At 44.1% G+C, this 16,065-nt stretch overlaps 1 protein-coding gene across 1 annotated transcript in view; it reads right to left on the bottom strand.

Moving 5' to 3' along the window:
• The window catches only part of PLCB3 (phospholipase C beta 3), an 869,107-nt gene that overhangs the window by 501,328 nt on the left and 351,714 nt on the right, over window positions 1-16,065 (bottom strand). The gene's annotated exons all lie outside the window — the stretch shown is intronic.

The following is a 16,065-nucleotide window of genomic DNA, read 5'->3' as shown; positions in this document are numbered from 1 at the left end:
TTTTCCGGCCTAGTCGGGCCTCATCAGTGAAGTGAAGCTTAGCCTCTCTAAGGCACAGTGAGCAAGGAGTCCATGTCTGGATTACTCTGGGTTACTTAAGGTGAAACCCGAGGTTTTACAAATAGAGTGCAGGAGCCCCTCTACTGAGAATGAACATGGGTCGAATACCCTGGTCTTTGGAATTTCTCCCACTCAAGCGGGTCTGTAACCACGTTTGAGGTCGGAATCATACCAGGTGTTACGCTTGGAAACAGGGTTCATTCAGATCCTCATGACAGGAGCAAGGATATCCATGGTGTTGGTGATAGAAAGGTGAAGATTCCCAAGGGCAAAGTCAGTGTGGGCGTCCGTGGCAGAGGTTGTAGGGGTTATGAAAGTGGCAGCAAAGGCAGCAACTGACACTCGCTTCATCACTTACCTTTATATCCTTCAAGCTTTTTTATCTCATTGACCCTTGGCATGAAGGACGCTCTGCAGGGCGTCTGCATCATTCCGATAACAAAGTTATGAAGTGCCCCAACACCAGGTGGCGTGTAGCTGTGTGAGCGTGGTTTTAAGGTCCATTGGATACACCGGGGTAGACTTCTAGGAGAAGAAAAGTCAGGATTCTGCCATCTGCCCCAGTGGCCTGGCAAACGCTGTTCTTTGCCAGACGGTTGTTGCCCTCACATGCAAAAGGTCTAGCAGTCCCCACTGAGCACAGCACCCGAGCAAGTTAGAGAGGAGGTTTTAGACAGCTCTTAGTCTGCCAACTAACATACTTAGGAAGATGCAATGGGCATGTGGGCTTCTCATATCTCGGGCAGTTATTTTTCTAAACCAAAGCATTCCCACCTCCTGTAGATCTTAGCACGTTGCTTAGGGTAATGAGTGGAGTCCCAGTCAGCCTCCCCTGCCCATCCCAATCCTGGATGCGCACACCGTGCAACAAGTTACTTCCGCAAGAGAGCGCCCTAGTTTGACAGAAGCCAAGTGAGAAAGTGAAATGGGAGCTTGCTGCAGGGGTCTTTAATAGAAGTGCCTAGGTGGGCGCTTCCACGCTTTGCTATGACTTAATGCATCGCTGTGCCTTCCAATGCCTTTTTGGTGCAGTGCTGTGCCATGTTATGTTGTGTTATATGTGACTTCTTGTGCCTTTGCTTCCCTCATTCCCCTGGCCACCATTCAACTTTCTACCTTATTCTCTACTCGTCCTACTGCGATTCTGCTCCTAGGTGTCCCAGAGATTTTGCACCCGCAGGCGGCACTTTACTTTTGTGCATCCCACTGCGTTTCCAGGGTGCCTAGGACTCACAAATATCCTCTTCAAGGTTGTTGGCACGGCCCATCAAATTCTCCCTCGATTGCTCCATGCATCAACACTCTCGTATTTTACAATCCAATATGCAAACCACATAAACCACCCACACATGGCCGCTGAACACCCGTCCCACCAGATATCAAAATGCTACACCTCTCTAACCAGCTTATACACAACAGGAAAGACCAATGCAGCCATCCATTTCACCTCTAGACACAGATTCCGCAAGTGCTCTTGAAATGAATTTTGGAGAAAGAGATCCACACAGTGCCTGGGTACTTTCAAACTGCACGCATCAACACATCAGCAAAGATATCTTCCCTCCATCCCCACTAACCAAACCCAGCGCACTCTTCCAGATCCGCCAGAGCGCCCAAAACCATGCAAATGAAAGCATGGCTCAACATACAATACAGTAACATATTACACTATATCTCTGTTTCAAAAAAAGTAGCAGGCACGCCTCTCCAGAAAGAACATTGCATGATAACCTGTTCTGAGATGAGAGTTTGCAGCACACGCTTTTTGCTCACTGTACCTTTCACAGATGGGAAATAGCCGTCGTTTGCATATCAGTCTTTGTCCCGCCCACATAGGCAGTCCAGCACCGAAATGCTATGGCAATTCCTCTCTGAACAAGAGTACCAACAACAACCCTAGACACGTGTTTCAGCCTTGTTGGGCCTCATCAGTGAGGTGAAGCTGTGCCTCTCCGAGCACAGTGAGCAAGAAGTCCACGTCTGGTGGTCCCCAGGTAACTCAGGGTGACCAACCCCAAATTCCTTGCAAATATTTCAAAAAAGGTAGCAGGCGCTCCTCTCCAGAAAGAGCATGGCATGATAACCTGTTCTGAGATGAGAGTTTGCAGCACACGCTTATATCTCTGTGAACTAAGTGTAGGACTACAGGTAAGCACTGTGAACTCTGCGCTGGCCTGGAAACCTGATCGCCCCAGGCATCCGAAAACCACAGGGCGAATCTGGGAAGTGTCGCCTCGCGAGGCGACACTACAATCTCCATTGCGGCAGCGAGTCCTTGAATTGTCGAATACATTAAAAGCTCTAATCCCGAAAACATTATAAAGGGACACAGAGAGCTGGCAATGTATCCTGCCGCAGGGGGCCTTGTAACAAGCAGAGCCGTACACGAGTGGCAGACAGCTGGAAAAATCACTTGGCGTGCAGACTCTTCTAAAAAAAAAAAAAAAAAAAAAAAAAAAACAGAAAACATTATATGTGAGGGACTGTGAGAGAATGACTCTGAACTTTAATGTTATGCCGCTGGATTTATTAGAGGGAACACAGACTCGTGACGTGCTAGGGAAGCGTGAAGCATGTTGTCATCCTACGAACTAAATCTTTTTAGGACAAGCTCTACAAGCGAGGGACTTGCATGGTACTTTTGAATGTTTGGAAGTTGGAATTTTAACAGGCAACAGGAGACTTGCAGAACACTGGAATCCTGCAAATTGAATCCGTGGGGGCAGAGGCTGTAGGTCAGAAATGTGAATTTCTCTTTTTGACGACCACCTGAAAGATGAGCTACATTTTCAATCTTGTGCACACGTTTTCTGTTTTATCTGTATGTGGATTTCCATCCCACATGCGCCCTCAGCTCTTACCCCTTTGCCCCCTCCTCTTCATTTACCATCCGGACGGACGGATGGATGGATGGAAATTCTTCAGGAAGGAGTCAGAACATGAGGGTTCTCGTATTTTTCCTTCAAATGTAGGATTGCCATCACTGGGAAGCGCTATTACTGGACCTGGAGCACTCTGAGAAACCAAACCCTCCGAAACCGTACGAAGATATAAAGCGTTTTGATACCTTATGAACCAAAAAGAAGTATTACGTGATGCTATAAGGAGACATTTTTGTGCATATTTTTAGAGCCAATAAAACCTCGGACTGAAAGTAATCGAGCCCAAGGGCTTTGTGGGACTATTAAGTTTAGGGCCTGTCAAGCAGACATTCATGAGATGTGACGATAAATAACCCTGCACGAGACTCGTGTTCAACCAAGTAACCTAAAGGGAGTGTCAAAGTCTGAAAAGAGAAGAAGGACACAAAGACAAGCTGCAGATTGTTGTTGATGCTGGTGATGGAAAGAACCAATTTTCCTGACTTTTTCACTTGCTTGCATGGGCGACTCCATACCACATTCTAAAGCTTTCAATATTGTCCTTAGAAAATGGCCATACCAGTTTCACACTACCCCAAGAAATAACTCTGTTGCTTTTAACTCTGCCGATAGTTTCTAATTTGCCCCAGAAAAAAATGCTTATTCCGTTTCACATTGCCCCCAGAAATTCAATTTATGGGGGAGGACCAAGCCAAGGGACATACCGTGGCCTTAGGAACCGATCGAGAGCCGTGACTGCATATGATTCCTTTATTAGTGATCAGTGGTTGACAATGTCAAAAACCGCAGAACTATTTAACACTAGAAGGGCGATGCAGGCATCTCCATTGATTTTGACACCGCCCCAAATCCACATCAGAGCAGATTCTGTTCCTCTTAATGGTCTTAATTGTACTTGTACATGACTCCCAAATTCTCCAGGATTCGGCTGTCTGGTATACATTACTTACCATAATTGTATTTCTGATGCTTGTATCTGCTTAGATTCACATGCTTTGCACGGGCCAGCATCTAGTGGTAGGTGCAAAGTATTGCATAGTTTGTTTTCGAAGTTCACAAAGGGACATCGACTAGCTGCGTTTGTAATACTATCCCTAGTGTGACATGTACTGTACCCATGGTCCTTCACGCGTTGAGGTCCCTCAAATTGTTTTGTTTCTAATATGGGGGAGCATGAAGTGTATGCTTGAGTACAGGAAGTAAATAAGCGTGTTAGGTGTCTATGTACCTTCAACTCCAAGAGGGGAGGAAGGGTGGACATAAGTAAATATAAGCAGGTACAAGTATCCAAAATACGATTAGGGTTAAGTAATGTATTCCTTCTGGGGCTTGTGGATATGCTTAGAATCAAATGCTTTGCATCGACTAGCAAGTAGTACCTGGAGAAGGTGGTGGGTAGTTAGAAGGTAAATCGGCAAAAAGATGTTTTAACAACGCCTGACCCACCTGTGTGTCATCTTGTAAATGTGTATCTAAGCAGTCATTCTGTGTGATGGTATGAATAGAACGCCAAGTAGCAGCTTTGCAGGTGGCATCTAAAGGTACATTTGTAATAAACGCTAGAGGAGCACCTTTACCTCGAGTTGAGTGTGCTCTGGGTGGGAAAGGTAGGGAAAGGTAAGGCTCTCTTGGCTAATGAATAGCACAATTGGATGCATCTGACAATCCATTTTGAGATAGCCGACTTAGAGACAGGGTCCCACTTCTCTTCCTGCATCTACAGACACAAAGAAACCTTCCGTTTTCCTTATTGGCTTTGTTTTCTGCATGTAAAACATGACAGCCCTCCTGACATCCAGTGAATGGAGGCTCTTTTCTGCTGAATTCCTTCGGCTTTGAAAGAAAGCAGGAAGTTCTATGGACTAGTTAACATGGAACTTTGACATACATTTAGGAGAAAAAGGTGGATGTGTACGTAATACCACTTTGTTCTTGTGAACTATTACAAAAGGCCCTTGAACTGAGAGAGCTTGTAGTTCACTCACCCTCCTTATAGAAGCAATGGCGACAAGAAAAGCAGTTACATAAGTGACTTGTTTGAGAGTGGCTTCATGCATTGGCTTGAAGGGGGCACCCATGAGTTTGGTAAGAACAACATTCAAGTCCCATCTGGGAGTTGGGTTCGAAATTGGTGGGTATAATCTTTTGACCCCTTCCAATAAAAGCTTTAACTACGGGCACTTTCCACCACAATATTTTAATTTGGGAAGTGGCGCAAGCTGGAAGTGCTGCTTGGTGTACTTATTTTGAATTTAAGACTAACCTGGAGTCTAAAACATATAGTAAATAGTGTACTATATGAGAAGGTAAACAGTCTATAGGGTTGATATCCGTTTTGCAGCACAAGACAAAGTGTTTCCATTTGTTGAAATTGGAGTGCCTTGCGTTAGGTTTCTGTTTTTCCTTTAAGATGTCCATACATCTCTGGTCTAGATTTAAGTGACCAAATTCTATGGCATCAGGAGCCAGCCTGCCAAGTTCAGTGTGTGAGGGCACAGATGGAGTGTTGTACCCCGATTCTGTGACAACACGTTGAAAGGCCACAGTAGCTTGATTGGAGGACAGACAGATTTTCAACAAGTGTGAAAACCATGTTTGACATGCACACATAGCAGTTTGTGGACTATTCTGTTGAGAAGAGGAGTTGGGGGGTGGAGTGAGGGAGCGTACACACATTTCCCTGACCAGTTAATCAACAGTGCATTCCCCTTGGATTCTGTGTGTGGTACCTGAATGCGTAGTCTTGGCATTGGGCGTTTTCTTTGGTTGTAAAGAGATCCATGTCTGGAAAACCTCAGTTCGGGAAGAGGCTGTGTAGGACGTCTGTATGCAAGTGTGTTCCAATGTTATCTGGTTCTGCTTAGCATGTCTGCCAAAGAACTGTGTTCCCCTGGAACATGTTGAAATAGGAGAAACATGTATTTGACAGGCCATAACCAAATGTTCTGGGCTTGTCTGGACAGCCCTGGAGTGTGTCTCTCTCCCCGCTTGTTCATTTAGAGCACGGCTGTGGCGATGTCGGTATGAGAACTGTTTTCCCCAGTAGCAGATTTTTGAAAGCTTGAAGAGCTTTGAACATCACTAACAGCTCTAAAAGATTGATATGTTTCTTTGCTAGTGCTTGTGTACACACCCATTGTGCAGTTTGTAGGAGAACATGTAATCCCGGCCCAGATAGCAATGCGTCTGTTGCAACACTGACTTTGATTGCAGAGGTGGTAAATGGCTTGCCCTCCAAAAGGTTCTCTTTTTACCACCACTACAGTGATCTAACAAGAGTATGCAAATCTACCACTAGATCGTCCCATAGACTGCTTGCCTGCGACCATTCTTTTGTCAACCACTCTAGCATGGGTGTGCGGCACAAGGTAAATGCAGAAAAGCAACATTCCCAGAAGACGCGTTGGTGTTCACACGGTTACCCAACGACTGGCTACCTACCGTGGGATTTGAAATAGCAGGTTTTGGACCCACTTGTTTGAGGGGCAGACTAGGGTGTCTTGTGTTTGAATCAGAACCACTAGAAATTGTTTTTACTTGACTGGGCACAAGACATTATATTTTCTCATTGATTGAGAAGCCTAATTAAAACAATAGATTGACTGTCTGCCGAGTGTTTTGTAGGCACTTTTGAGGAGTGTCCACTGTTATTAGCTAGTCATCTAGGTAAGGGTACAATGGAACGGACTGCAGGTGTGCTGCTACTACCTAAAGTACTTTTGTAAACACTCTTGGCGCTGAGGCTATGCCGAAGGGCAACACCTTGAATTGGTAGTGTGATGTTCCCACCTTGAACCTTAGTTATTTTCTATGTGCTGGCAACATTGAAATATGAAAGTATGCATCTTTCATGTCCAATATTGCCATGTAAGCCCCTTGCTTTAAACAAGAGATTACTTCCTGCAGCGTTGCCGTCCTTATTTTGTGTAGCTTAGCATATGTGTTTGCAAGATGCAGGTCTAAGACAGGGCTCATGGTTAGATCCTTCCTGTAAAATTTCATGATCACCATTTCAAAACCCCTCTTCGCTTTTTCTGGGAAGATTGCAAAATTAATACCTTCGATTTTAAATCATTTAGAGCCAATCCATTTGTTTTTACATACTTCGGAAGCATGTCACGCTGGTGCTGCAGGCAGATAGGAGTCTGGTTCAGAAGGACCAGATCCTCGGCGTACAGCATCCAGCTATATGCTCTCCCATTTATCTGTGGTGGAAGACATCTAGCCTTCCACAAGGTATACCCCCAAATCCAATATAAATAAATTCAAGAGACCCGGATTGAAAGGGCATCATTGCTTCAAACCCTTATATGTTTTGATTTCCTTTGACAATTTCCCCACTATATTCAATCTGACTAAGCATAGTCGAGGTATACAACGCTTTAATACTCTCCAACAGACCTCTTAGGCACACCCATCGCAACATCGTTGCCTATAAAAGAGCCCTATGAACACCATCGAAAGCTTGGGTACAAGTCAATGAATGCATCATAGATTTTAGTCCGATTCATAAACATTCTACTTTTTAAGATATTGAGAATAAACACATTCAAGATGGTGCCCACCCCCCTTTGTAAATTCTGTCTGGAAGATATCTTTACGGTTTGTCTCTTCTATCCAATTTGACAAAAGCTTGAGGACCAAAGCCACAAAGCTCTTCCCTGTGACTTCCAAAAGGTTGATAGGGCGATAATTCTTAGGGTTTGCCCCCTCTCCCTTTTTGAATATTGGTGCTATAATTCTGAGTTTTCAAGAAGGGGGACCGCTCTTTTTTCCACTTGGTCAAATAAGAGCCACAAAAAAGATGCCCATAACTACGGTTGCTCTTTTAAAATGGCATTGGTCAGTGAACCTGGGCTGGTGGGTGGGGGGGGGCCGGGTGGGGCTCTCAAACTACTTGCCTTTTTAATAAATGAGACTATATTCTCCCTCTTGTGCAAAATTGCCAATTCATTGCCTGTTTTTTCCTCTTCCAAATTCCACTCATTCCTGTGTCGAGCAAAGATGGTCTAAAAAATGCTCTATCCAAGCATCTTCAGAAACTGCATTTATCTTCGAAGTTAATTGAGAAGTGCCTATCGCGTTTAGAAGCCGCCATATATCCCTGTACACTTTTTGCAGACTGCTCTTAGCATATTTTCAGCATTGTGCGGCATCGTCAAAGCTTTACGAGAGCGCAACCAATTCTTATACTCCTGCCTCCTTTTCTTTAATCGCCCAGCAACATCTTCATTCGGTTGAGCCATTATCCGTTTAATGTCAGCCGCTCAGGACCTTTTTCTTCTGGGCAACTTCTGCATGGAACGCATGTCTGTGGTGATAGTGTGGCTTTCCCTTACTAGATTTTATCTCTACAAAATTAAAATCAGGATTTAGTCAAGTGCTCTCTGTGAGTGTCTTCCAGTTCTACTCTGTACACAATCTCTAACAATATATGAAATGTCCCTACCATACAAGGTCTGATTGCGAACCAATTTCTCCCTTGCCAGATTTCCACCTTCCGATCTTGTATATGATTTTCGGTTCTAACCATGCAAGGCATAGACTCAGTCCTCAGTACAAGTCTTTTACCATCAAGGACTCGGCCATCCCAGTTAGAGATTAAGAGAAAACATTAGGCATGACCCTGGAAAAATCACTGGGTGCTGGGGCTCAAGTAAAGTACTTACAAAAAAACTGCCAATATTACACACACTTACTCCGGGTTATTAGACCATACTTAAGTGAAGAGAATACAGCAACCATTGCTAGAGCCATTAGCCTATCATGGTTGGATTATGGAAACGCCTTATTGCAAGTAAGAGCTGCTGGCCAAGTGCCAAAAGATCCTAAACATCTCGGTTAGAATAGTAACAAAGAGGCCATGGAGAGAGCACATGACTAAACACCAAATGGATCTCCTCTGGCTAGCAGTGGAAGAAAGAATCATTTTCAAGAGCATGACTCTGGGTCACAGGTGTCTATTTGGACAGGCTCCAAGATACCTCAAATAAAGGATCAGCTTGTACAAACCCACAAGATTCCTAAGACCAGAAGGCATGAACCAGATAAAATGCACCCTGTTCAAATGCTCACAGGGCATGGGGAGAACGTTCCTTTTAAGAATAGCCCTAATATGGAACATTTGGGGTTTGTTCAGGGTACAACTTCTTCTGATTGCGACCAGGTTCAACCTCCGATGAGACAAAGGGTTGCGTCGGTGTGGCACTTGTTTAGGAGGAACCAAAACCCCAACCTCCTTGGTTAGTATAAGCAACTTTGGAATGTACCACACAATGAGCGCGCCCCAAAAGGTTCAACGGTTAACAAACAATTAAAGGGCACAATAAGCTAACTGCTGTTTTGCTGAAATCTTATTTACAAAATTTCTCAATAACAACAAAGAAACACAAATAATCGTTGAATCTTTTGGGGCACGCTCATTGTGTGGTACATTCCAAAGTAGGTATCATAAGACCGGGAGCTACAACTGACGTGTGGTGTAACAGAGGCCAACGGTGCACAGGACCCTCCTGCACTGATAAACCAGGCGGGAGGCGCCCTTGCAAATGTGGTACCATCCTTGACTCCAGAGACAAGAAACGTCAAGGAGGTCAGCACAGCCGGTGAGTCAGAGGCAGAACAGATAGTAAACCGAACAGTGTTGAGTGAAGGTTGCAAACAGCTACATGTTATGAATAAAGGACTTGTGTACTAGTGAACTTGTAAAGTCCAGGGAAAGACCAGCTGCAGAGTGGTCCAGCGCCACGTGGGCATCCATATGAAAGACTCTGGCTGGTCCCTTTTTCTTGTGAACGTTATAGTAATAAGAGGTTGGCACACAGAGTTAAGGTGGTCATACAAAGGTTGAGTCAAAATCCCTTGTACACTCGAAAGTCCTTAAACCATTAACAAAGTGTGTAAAAAAGGCGTGTGCACCCGGCTGAAGGAAAATGCTGTATGAACGATAAATGTGGAAAGCCTGACTGGGGGCTTGAAGAAAGCCTGACTGGGGGCTAGAAAACAGAAGGGAGGTGAATCCTGCAAGGTATTAACAATAAATGAACTGTGTGAACTGGCAAATGTGAACCCGACTGAGGGAAAACAAGTTTACAAAAATGATGGGAGCACGTTTCAGGGGGATCCACGGGTGAATGAAAATCACCCAGCGGAATGATTACTCATAGGAACTTTTTGTTTGTTGTGAATATACATCAGGCCCTCTGAGGCAAGAGACCTGGTGTAAAAGAGACTTGGCCACAGAAAGCCCTGACAATTTGGAAACAAACTGTAACCTATACTGAAGAAGCCCAGTAGTGTGCTGTGCTCGAGAGTCCCAACTTGTCCCATGCTAAAAACGTGGTGAAGACAGACCCCCAGTTATACCATCCTGACTTATTTTGTAAGCACTCATTTCTGATAAACATTATCCCACACTATTTTGTAACTTAGTGGCAAGGATTGGCAATAGTTTTTGTTTTTTTTAGTATAGACCCTTTTTATTTGACAAGACACCACTAGGACTGCCCCATTATTATTTGGTCGTAGCTTGCTCCCATCTTCGGTTTAGCACTTGTGTCCGTCTTTACTGTTGCCACCATGAGTTCCTTACAGTCACTATGTCAGTTGATCTGATGGTTGTTTGTATAAACGGGCATTCTTTCTGTTAATGCTGTGCGAATGGGCAATAGTTTGCATTCTCCTCTAGAAACTGTGGGCATTCCGGGAATAGTGCTTTCCTGCATCGATCGCAATCTGGTTTGCGTGTGGACCTTTCTTAGCCACACCCATGTCTGTTCACGTTGTCTGTTTCCTGCCTGATCTCGCCTGGCCTTTTTTGCACTGATAGGTTGGGAGGTAGCGCAACAGCCTTTAGGTTTCTCTTTGTTGTGTCTCTTGGGGGAAATTGCTCTGTGTAGTGTAGGAAAGAGGATCTGTGTGTCATCTGATGTTACTTTTTTATTTGGATGCAATGGCGATTTGCTAAATCTCATCTCGTCTGGCTGCTTTTCCTTGGATGGACCTTTTGATATTAATCACCTATGGTGAATGGACTGCACAAGTAGAGCAGATGCATTTTCCAGCTGTTTGTTGTGTACTGCACCTGTGTATAGTTTACTGTTGGGAAATCACAGCTGGGCAATAGTGTTAGGTTAGATTATGTGGTGGTTTTATCAAGTACACAATCACGTTGCAGAATCTCAGTGCTATTTTAGCCTTGAACCAAGACTAAACCAATGAAGTTGCTGTGTTCAGGTGAAAACGTATTAGTGATTGAAGAGATAAGCCTTCAGTTTATTCCGGAAAGGTAAAAGATTGGCCCTATGCGTAGCTCAGCGAGTAACATTCCATTGTCTAATTGCAGAGACCAAAATGGTGTACCTGTCCAATCTATCCTGCCTGTATACAGGTAAAGTTCATCTTCGGTCACCTCTTTATCTGGAGGATTGTGTTGATAAACAAGCACTGATTTTCAGGTAATGGCCCAAAATGTCACTCTCACAATTACAATGGCCGAAAATTGTGACTTTAAGAACCCCCTTACACCATATATATATGTGGGGAGGGTCAGAGGAGGGTATGTAAATAATGGTAGTGTGTGAGGGTGTGGGGGTTCTCCCCCTCATATGTTAAGGGGGCGGTTTAAAACTTTTTTTTTAAAGTCGCCATTTTCAGCCGTCGTAATAATAGTGGTCGCAATAATCACATAGATTATATTTTCATAGAAAAAGGGGTCAATGACAGATGTTTGAGGCATTTAAAACGATGCACATGTTCTTAAAGGGAACGAGACTGGTAACCAGTGCGGGAGTAATGTGTTCGAATCGCTTACATGTCAGTACAAATCTAGCAGCAGAGTTCTGTACTCTCTGCAATCTCTTTATAATGTAGCTTGGTAGGCCCAAGTAGACAACATTACTAAAATGAAAGCCGGAGATAACCCAAGGAGTTCGTGACCAGAACTTGGTGTGGTAGGAACAAGTAGGGAAGGTGTTTCTTTATTCTCCTTAGGAGTCCATGTGTTCATTTTTTCATTAATGACCAGTATTTTGCTTTTGTCTGGATTGATTTTTTAAATGTTGCTTTTATTAATTCAGACCTTCACTGTCAAGAGCCGCAACAAATTAACAGGGGTCCAAAGTGGTGAATTCAACGAATAAGCCCACTGGGTCGAGTACATGGTGCAATTCCAAGATTTTGACCCAATATTAAGAGAGGTCCCTGTTGGCGAATTGAGGGATGATGCTAACAGGAAAACACTTGTTTGGGGTCATCAGACTTCCTTCAGGGGAGAACTAGTTTTTCTTGCTGTGTTCTTACATTCCACTTCATGCCAGCCTCCTGCAGCTTCTAAACACTATAATAACAAGTGTTATCAGATTGTGAATACTATTTGATTTATCGATCTTGGAAGGATAAGATGCTAAATCTGCACTGCCGTGGGATTCAAACATGTGAAGTGCAGGCTGCTCTCATGTCAGAGACCAGCGCGTCACAGGTGTATCTATCCACCCTTCTGTTCTAAACCAATGTGTACGAGTGTTTTTCCATTAGCTATATATTTGAGCGGGTGGGTTGGGCACTGACCCTCTCCAGCTCACTCATCTCTGGTTGGTGTACATGCTGCCTCCAGTCTGCTCTGCCTTGTGGAGGGCTCAGTTTTCTGCTCTTGTGTTTCTGGGGAGGAGGTGAACTTGTGATATTTTGACAAAGGTGAGCCTACATAGAACCGCCCGCTTCTGTGTTCTTCAGAGGGCACACGCACCCCGCCCTGGTTTCCATAGGCACTGTGTCAAACAGTGTCTCGACCGCCTATTTGTTCATTGTGTGTCTCCTGCGGTTCACTCGGAAGAGGCAGAAACACGGAGAATGCATGGCAGAGAAGGTCTCCCGGGCAAGTGGTGTCAACTTGCTCACTTGCATGCCGTAACATGAAAACTCTCGACGCCCTGCCCTGTGCTGGCTCTCGCGCTACAATCCCTTGCTGAAGAATGTCCAAGGAAATGTTTGGGGGGGACGTGGGTGGGCGAATGCAATCAATCTCCACCCTTTCTACGAGGAAAGTACTTAAGTCACCAAATTCCTGCTCCTCTAAAGCCAAATCTCTAATGGCAGGCAGCTCCTGCAACCCTCTAGTGTATTTACACCCTTATGTACTTAAAATGTCCTGGACACATCCTCAGCACAGCACATGCAGGTCTTGCGGCATAGTTTTGCTTCAGTATCGCTCGTCTAGAGGGCATCTCTAATCTTCCCTTCAGTCTCTGAGGATGCAGCCTCCAGGACTCGACATGCATAGGAGATCTACCTGCAATAAGAAGACCCCACCTTTCCTGGTGCTTGGCAACGCTCTTTTTTGGCACCCAGGCCCTTATTTGTTCTGCGTGGACTGAAAACCTCACATCGAAGGGTCTTCCCTTGCTATCATCATCAAGGCATTCTGAAGTCCAGGAAAAGCTACACGGTACCGCCAAAGTGACCACATGGACAAGGCACTGCCCAACAAGGCGCGTGAGGTCAACATGTCCATCTGTGGAACTGAGCGGGCCTCTACTACTGTGCGCTCCCAGCACCATGAGTGACACGGCTGGCATCAATCCAAACTGGTGCCCAGCTGGGAAATGGTGGTCGCCAGGTCCTTAAGCTGCAACCACGTGATGCTTTGCTTTTGTATGTGGACGACAGTATCCACATGAGGGTCTAGCTGTATCTAGTTAATTAAAATCAACGTGCAGCACCTGTCTCAATTTTGAAGACACCATTTTATAGACGCACAACGTTTCTGGGATCGACCCCCCGGAGTTCAGTGAATGCAGCATAGTTATTACAAGTATAACTGGTGATTAACATAACGCAAGGGTGGTGATGTGGACATTGCAACCCCATGAATTATATAAATAAGGCTGGAACCCGTCTTTCTCAATGCTAATGGTTTCACCTTTGTTTGGGAGTTGTTTGCAAAATGTATGAAAAGGCAAGACATCCTTGCCTAGTCAGATTCAGGGGTTTAAAGGGATTCCTGCTCCAGACTGGGTTTATGCAATGTGAGTGAATGGAAGGACACGTAGAGCAGGGGATTCCCTGTCAGGTGGCAGCGGGCGCCATTTCTTCTCATGTGCTGCAGAAAGAGTTCCACAGACACCTCGGCCTTGGGCCAACCCAAGTACCAAGATGCCATGTAGATTGGGGCGAGTGCTCAGAAACGAATATGCAGACGCTTGAACGTAGCTATATTTGCGGCAATACCGTTCTGCCAGCTGGACGTGAGCAGCACTATGTGATTTTGTCTTCTAGTTATCCTTGGCCCAGCCTTTAGTCCATGACCCATCCGTCTTGCCCGAAAGCACAAACCTGCCATCAAACATGTCCGGGTTCCTGCACCCCTCTTTTTGCCTTTACTACACTAAAGCCCTAGATGCGGCCAAGATCTGTGTTCATGGCACAATAGCACTGAACAGGGCGCAGCATCACTTCCATGGTGCACCCCAGATCTCTGTAAATTCAATGACAATCAAACATGTCTGGAGAGTCCAATTTCTGTAAGACCATCTTTTATGATACAATTATGGCTCAATGCCTTTCGGGGGAGAATTTCCCTTCACCGGGAGCTGTAGTTAATCCAAATAGTGAAAAGCAAAAAAGATTATGAGAAAAGGTTTCATCTGAATCGAGCATTTCAGTGTGGAAATCTAATGAAAAATGGAAAAAGAGGAATAGATTGTGAGGTCAGAGAAGTATCCTTGGGGGAAAGATGGAGAGGAGCGGTACGAGTTCATTGGAAAATGTTAACTGAGAAGGATAAAGTGCTGCACCGAAAGTGTTTGGAAATGAGCAAACGATCGAAACTGGTAAATATTTTCTAGAAAGGAATATTAAAAATGGGGCCAGTAATGGGTACGGTCAATAGACTGATGAAATGATAAGTGATGATAAAAATTAAGATAAAAATGACTGAACTGGATAAGGGTGTGAAATCATGCTAAGAGGGCGAGCAAATGAATAAAAATGCCCATAGAGTAAAGTAGGAAAGAAAAAAAGAAAATATGCAAAATGTTTGCTGAAAGGTCAGGCGATCATGATGTCATAACAGCCTCTTAAGAAAAAACGGAGATGTTCGTAAGTAGATTAAGGAAAAAAAACACTAATGTAAATATTAGGAAAAAAGGGAGAATAATACAGAATAGGAATAATGGTAAACAAAAAAATGCATAAAGGACAGCCAGACGTCATTGCGCCATGATGCCATCCCAGAAGTAAAGTGGCGACGTCTTGATGGTTTCCCGTGGGACTGGAAAAGCAAGAGCAGAAATAGGACAATACAAAAGATACTAACAGTACAGGAGATACCAACAGTTAAGAAAATAAATATGTCATGTGAAGAATAAAAAATAAGTAAGTATTCCCTCTATAATACGAGAGTTTAATGTAGAACAAGAAATTTAACTGAAACGTGTATGATCAACATTCATAGTCTAAAACAGTGTAAATCTATTAGTTAAGGAGTCGCATATAGGTAAAGTAACTGTGATTAAGATTGAAATAATCACAATGCAAGTGTCCAGATAAAGTCTTCTCTAGAGTACTATCCATCTCAAAAAAGGGACAGTATCTTAAACTGGGCAGGTAAAGAAAATATCCACCGAGTCTCGTAAAAACATCCGTCTGCGTACAGACTCTAAATTTCAGAAAATGTATGAGAAAAGTAATAATGTAGTGTGAGGTTCTCTTTCCGAATCCAATAATTACCATGGAATAGAAACATCAAGGAAATGATGGACAGACGTAGACTTCAGAGAAGACAGTCTTCATCTAAAAGCTTCAATACATGTTCACCGGTCCATCAGCAATATACGGGTGTGTGTACATGTGATATTCACTACATACAAATCGAAAGAAGCCGGCCTCCAAGAGAGCCGCCAACATATATTCACCAACAGATCAACCATATTCAATTTCGTATCTAATTTATCAACAATGTAACATTTACACATGTGTCATATGGCCAAGGAGCACCTTCTTCACGGGCAGCAACACCTCTGATTGTGCCCCGCAGACGACCCCACCTCATCCCTTGTTACTGCTCCTGTTGGTTTAATGTAATGTAACATTGTCCTCTTGTATTGTGCACCCGAACAAGTAATCC

Source organism: Ambystoma mexicanum, chromosome 2p, assembly GCF_040938575.1.
Source record: "Ambystoma mexicanum isolate Mex_15411 chromosome 2p, UKY_AmexF1_1, whole genome shotgun sequence".
Taxonomy (NCBI): Eukaryota; Metazoa; Chordata; class Amphibia; order Caudata; family Ambystomatidae; genus Ambystoma; species Ambystoma mexicanum.
This window is presented reverse-complemented; position numbering and strand designations above follow the sequence as displayed.